General features: G+C 47.5%; 1 protein-coding gene across 10 annotated transcripts in view; it reads right to left on the reverse strand.

The window, feature by feature from the left end:
* Window positions 1–3,549, reverse strand: part of MPDZ (multiple PDZ domain crumbs cell polarity complex component) — a 176,494-nt gene extending 172,945 nt beyond the window's left edge. For 6 of the 10 annotated variants that reach the window (XM_074394833.1, XM_074394836.1, XM_074394835.1 and 3 more), the window contains exon 1: window positions 3,333–3,491. The gene's annotated coding sequence lies outside the window, so the exon portion shown is untranslated. The other 4 variants (XM_039475056.2, XM_039475055.2, XM_074394831.1 and 1 more) reach the window with 3 other exon arrangements.
* Window positions 3,550–6,000: the final 2,451 nt, after the last annotated feature.

The following is a 6,000-nucleotide window of genomic DNA, read 5'->3' on the forward strand; positions in this document are numbered from 1 at the left end:
GATTGCACTGAAGAGGTTACAGTTAGAAATACAGACATTAAAAGGTGTTTCTGGTAAGTTCTCAGAAGAAAACGAGAAATGGGTGATTGGAAAGTGGAAACTTCATGAGAAATAATTCTGCCCACACTTCATTGCTCTCCATTAAATGCTCTTCCCTATCCAAACTTTTCTCCTAGGCACAAACCCTCTATTCCACTCCAGAAATAAATTGAGTATCACCTCCAGTACCCACTGCCTACTCACATCCCAACCTCTTCTATACACCGTGTCCATTTTCAAAGCAAAACCACTGACTTAAGCTCCACTTCATACCAAAAAACTTTCATTTCCACCCTCTTTTCTCAAGACCAAGGCCTCTTCTGTTTCTTATTTACTAACCTCAATGATGAGAGCAAGTAATCCCTATACTTGCCTACTTTCCTAGAATCCTTGGAAACCTTTATTGTTATGGGGTTGATAACGTATGTAACATTAATGTATGAACTCTTACTTTAGACCAAATATCTATTTTTAAAAGCACATATAACTGTTTGGGACATACATCATCACTCATATGCACCATCAAGCAGTCCTAAATTCACGAAATTGTCTGCTTCTTCACTTTAAAGAATGGGGTCTTTGTCTAGCAGATGTGCTATTTGCTCTACCACATTTGGGGACACTTCCAGTCCAACTTTGCCTCAATATAGTACATGAAATTCACAGAGTACTATGTACCCTTTCTAAATATACAAAATGTAGCCAACCTGCAACTCAACCTGAGAGAGACAAGACTATGATGTCAGAGTGGGATGTAATCTGGATAAAACAATCTGCCTCTAACTCAGGATAGTGACCTTCCAGGCAATTCATTGTTCTTCAGCTTTTAAATCCCTTAATCTCAATTCTAGACAGTGGATTTACTTCCTTGTCATTTGTCAAGCAAAATATCTCCACCCTAGCAGTTCACAACTAAAAGTGCCCAAGCAGGCCTAAATCCATGTAAAGTTACATTTCAAAGATTTCAAAGAATCTCCTCTCTGAATACCTTCAACTTGCAGAAAGACAGTAAACTCTGAGAACAGCATCTATTCCTCACAGATAGGTGCATTTAAAGGCATCTTGAAAGGGAAAGACATCTTTAAGGGCCCACGAGGGCAATGTCTAGGTGATAGGACTTTGAAGCACACTAAAAACTGACTAAACATCCCTCCATTCCCAAGCCACAACCATCAGGCCTAGAAAATAAAAAGGAGTGTGGTAAAGGGACACAGAAAACCAGAACTAGAGAAGGCAAGTGAAAAGAATAAATACAGAAAGGATCAAAGGAAAGAAAAGGAACATATGTAAGAAATAAGGTAGACCATAATCTATTGGTAATATGTTGAGAACAATCTTTATCAGTTTGTTTCAGCAAATGAGATAGAGAAGAGAAATGGAGAGTCAAGAGGCACCCAAAACTAGTTTTGCCTATGTTGCACACAAGGGCACAAGGGCATCCATCCAAAGCACGGTATTGTCTTTGAAGATCAAGCCAAAGCACTTCAAGTTTTGCTAGGTTTTTATTTTTACTTTTTATTTATTTACTTATTTATTTTTCGAGTCAGAGTTTTGCCCTGTCGCCCAGGATGGAGTGCAGTGGCGTGATCTCAGCTCATTGCAACCTCCACCTCCCGGCTTCAAGCGATTCTCCTGCCTGAGCCTCCCTAGTAGCTGGGACTACCAGCATCACACCCCACTAATTTTTGTGTTTTTAGTAGAGACGGGGTTTCACCATGTTGGCCACGCTGGTCTTGAACTCCTGACCTCAAGTGATCCACCCGCCTCTGTCTCCCAAAGTGCTGGGATTACTAGACGTTAGGCACTGTGCCCAGCCAAGTTTTGCTGGGTTTTTTAACATTATTGTTTGCCAAAATTCTATCAGGTGCTAAGACGTACATTATACAAATTTAGATGGTTCCAACATTACAAGAAGTTCAATTGTAATCACTTATACCCAAATTCAACATGTAAACCTCCCAAGTCAGAAACCATCACCTCCTCCTTGTTAGTTTCCGGATAAAGTGTTATTTATTCTATAAAGAGTAACTTAAACGAGTAAATTCTAGGGAAACACGAAGGGGATGTTTACATCAAACTATCCACAATGCAGGAAGAGGCAGAGTCTGGTCACTTATCAGATTCCTCCTCTAGGACATCAAAAGAACATGGAGAAGTTTTCCTTCTCGGCCGGTGAAGTCATGGTCCTCTTATCTATCTGATGATACCTACTAAACACTAGCCTGCAACCGCAGCCCCCACTGCACAAAGGCAATCAGTGCCCACTGCCGGGGTCTTCCCAGGCAGAGCAACCTCAACAGCTTCACCGCGGAGGGCAGGCCTCCGGGGGGGGCCCTCCGCCCGCCCCCAGTGACTGCGCAGCAGCCTCCACCTCCCGCCGGTGCCTGGCCACTTCTCCTCCCCTGCACTCTCCGCTTGGATTTCCATGTGACTGCAGGAAAGAATAGGCCGGCCTTTGTGCCTCTGCAAAGAATGCAAGCGAAAATGTCCACCATCACTAGCCGACACGCGCGCAACTCCGCAAGACACAAAGCGTCTCCCAAACATCGCCTCCGTAGGAACATCCGGCATCCCGGGGCTGCCAAATCGCTGACAAAGGCGCCCATCAGCGCGGGGGGTGAGGGCATTACTAAGGGAGAGACGAGCCCAAAATGCTCCCACCCACGGCAGCGGCGGTGAAAAGGCACGGACGCCAGGGGTGGGGAGCGGGGGACCGGTACCAATCAGCGGCTCGCCTCGGGTTCCCCACTTCTAAGGCGAGAAGCCAGGGCCAGGAGCAATGCCGCCCACTCCCTACCGCACCCCGCACATCCCGGCACCGCGTAAGGGCGGATGGGGCCTCCGGGCGCGGCCCCGGCAGCGGAGAGCAAGAGGCTCCCGCGCCCCGGAGGCCTGGTCTGCGCTCCGAGCCCCCAAGCGACCCCCGCCCCCTGACACCAAGACGGGGGCCCTCCGGGTCAAGGAAGAAGGAAAACTTTTAAACCTCGTCGAGTCAGCGAGAGCAAAAGGACGGGAAGAGGGTGGCTGAAAGGTCTAGGACTATCCATCGCGGGGGTGGGGGCTGTGGAGACTTGAGAGTAGCAAAGGAAACTTCCAGACCCCGTCCTTTTAAAAAGCCGGAGCAGCGGCTTCAGCTAAGCGCGGGGTGGGGCGAGCGCACCCGCCCCGCCGGCCGCCGCCACCCCCACCCCCGCGCGCCGAGCCCCGGGCGCCCGCGCACCTTCCCCGCCGGCGCGCGCGCAGAGCGCGGTGACGCGCTTCGGCCTCCGAGCCGGGGCTCACGCGCCGCTTACCCAGCTCGCGGCGGCCGCCCCGGGCAGGGACGCTAAAGGGGCGGAGGGCTGGGGAGCTGGGGTCGCCGGGGCCTCGGGATGCCCCGCCTCGCCCACGCTCGCTCTCTTCTCTTCCGAAGTAACGGCCCGGCGAGGAGCTTCGAGATCAACGCGCGCGGACACTCACGCGTGACTGAGAAACTTAATCCCGCCCGGCCGCCGGCGGCCAGACGCCAGCCTCGCGCTCCGCCGCGCCCCCTCCCCCCGCGCGCGCCGCACTTGCGCCGACCGGGGCTGCCGCGGAGGCGGTGGCGGGGCCCAGGCTGCCGGGGCTGCGGTGACGCCTGCGACCGGCGGGGCGGCGGGCGCGCCTCGGCCAATCAGGGGGCGCGGCCGAGCGGGCCGGTGCTGGGTTTTAAATTCGCCACTGGGCTGCTCGGCCTGGGTTATGGGTACTGGACTTGCGAGGTGGTCAGATAAAATACAGGCTGTCCTGTTGAATGGGAATTTCAAATAAAAAAAAGAATAATTTTAGTGTAAGTATATCCCATGCAATATTTGGGACATACTTACACCAAACAGTTCTTCGTTGTTTATCGGAAATTCAAATGTAATGGCACGCTAATCTTTTTATGTGCCGGTTTTGTCAACCTGCGGAAACTGATAGCCTGTGTCTAGCTCCTCAGATTTTCTTTATGTGCACTTCCCTGTGGATGCCTTCTGCATGGGTAGCTTATTAAGTGGCATAGGATGCTGGTGAGAAGCGCTTTAATCAGAAAGGAGGGGGCAGTCTTCTCAGTTTGTAAGTGACTTTTCACACATCAGGGTGCATTCTTAGTCTGATGATCCAATTAAAAAGCAAAAACAGTAAACATGGAAAAGTGATTCGAGTTGCATGGTGCCAGGAAGAACAGATATTTCTATTTTGTACCACTTAAGATTGTCTGTTATCCTCAATTTGGAAGTCCCAGGAATCTTTCTGCACAAGAAACCCTTTTTTAATACATCCCTCTAATATTAGAGGATAAGACCAAAGGATACTCAGAAGTCCAATTTAGAACATTTAAAAGAATTTCTTTTTTTTTTTTTTTTTTTTTTTTTTTTGAGACTGAGTTTCGCCCTTGTTACCCAGGCTGGAGTGCAATGGTGCGATCTCGGCTCACCGCAACCTCCGCCTCCTGGGTTCAGGCAATTCTCCTGCCTCAGCCTCCTGGGTAGCTGGGATTACAGGCACGTGCCACCATGCCCAGCTAATTTTTTGCACTTTTAGTAGAGACGGGGTTTCACCATGTTGACCAGGATGGTCTCGATCTCTCGACCTCGTGATCCACCCGCCTCGGCCTCCCAAAGTGCTGGGATTACAGGCTTGAGCCACCGCGCCCGGCAATAAGAATTTCTTTTAATATTCGGAATAAAAATATTATTTTCTTATATTCCTTGGCCTTTCAAACGCATTCGCAGCTGTTGACCTCTCTCTCTTCGTAGAGCCTTCCGCACCCCACTCCTCCTGTAACTCCTTGCTCCTTCCTCTTAGCCAGGGGCCGATGCATGGGCCCTGAAGTTTGTGCAATTGGGGGCTCTGCTTCAACAACAACAAATATATATATATATATATATATATATACAAAAAATATATGCCCATGTAACACATTGCTAGGGTTCCTCCCAGGCAAGAGAAGGACCCAGAATGTTAAGCTGCATCAGTTTCCAGGTAGATCTGCCTCTGTCACCAGGCCACTTTACACTCTTATTTGCCTCCTCTCCCCCAACTTTTAGATGCTGGACTTCCTTAAGAATCAGTTAGGGGCCCTCTTTTTCTTTTAACTCTTACCTCTAAATACATTTTCACTTCTAACTTATCATCTACTAGCTAAGGAATCTTTAATTTATACCTTCAGATTTATCTATATATTCAAGTTTTATTTGACTTTCCTGTTTACTTGTCTCAAACCTAGATTGCAAAAAAAAAATGCAACCGTGATACTTCTGCTCAAGCTTGGTCATCAAGCTTCCACAGTTCAGTGTCCCAATGAATGGAACTGCCAAAGATACTACGTGATTCCACAAATTTGGATAAGCCCATTGTAATATATTCTTATTGTACCCTGTGCTTTTGCTTCATAATATTTATACTACTTTGTAAATGTGCATTTAATTTTGTAATTACTTAGGCAGTATCTCTTCCCACTTCCAACCATAAACTCCGTGAGAACAGGGGCTAAGTTAACTTTTATTTTCAGAGCCTAGTAATATCTTCACACTTGGTTGGCACTCATGAAATAGGATGAATGTATGACTGCAAGAATGTACAATGTGTCTATATAACTTTTGTGTTCTTGTCATAGAGTCATCTCAAGGCATCCCATTTGGAAATGATTTTCTTCTTGCTTAGAAATTCCAAAGGGCTCCTCCTCTTTGAGTAGCACTTCTGCTTGTCAGTTTTCAAATCTGGTCATTCTCAAATACAAAGGAATTACGTGCATGAAATGTTAGCCGATGGGGTAGTGTAGGAGGAAAAGAATTTCATAACTAGCTATTGAAGGAATTCTGTGAGTCCTAAAATTTTAAACGGCATTTTTTATGTTGGACCATAGAGAAAGAGCCCATAAAACCAAATGAAAGGTTTAGAAATTTAATTCCCTGGTTTATTGTAGATAAATGAGATTAAAACAAAGGATTTTACCTTGGT

The sequence above is a fragment of the Saimiri boliviensis genome, chromosome 2, assembly GCF_048565385.1.
Source record: "Saimiri boliviensis isolate mSaiBol1 chromosome 2, mSaiBol1.pri, whole genome shotgun sequence".
Taxonomy (NCBI): domain Eukaryota; kingdom Metazoa; phylum Chordata; class Mammalia; order Primates; family Cebidae; genus Saimiri; species Saimiri boliviensis.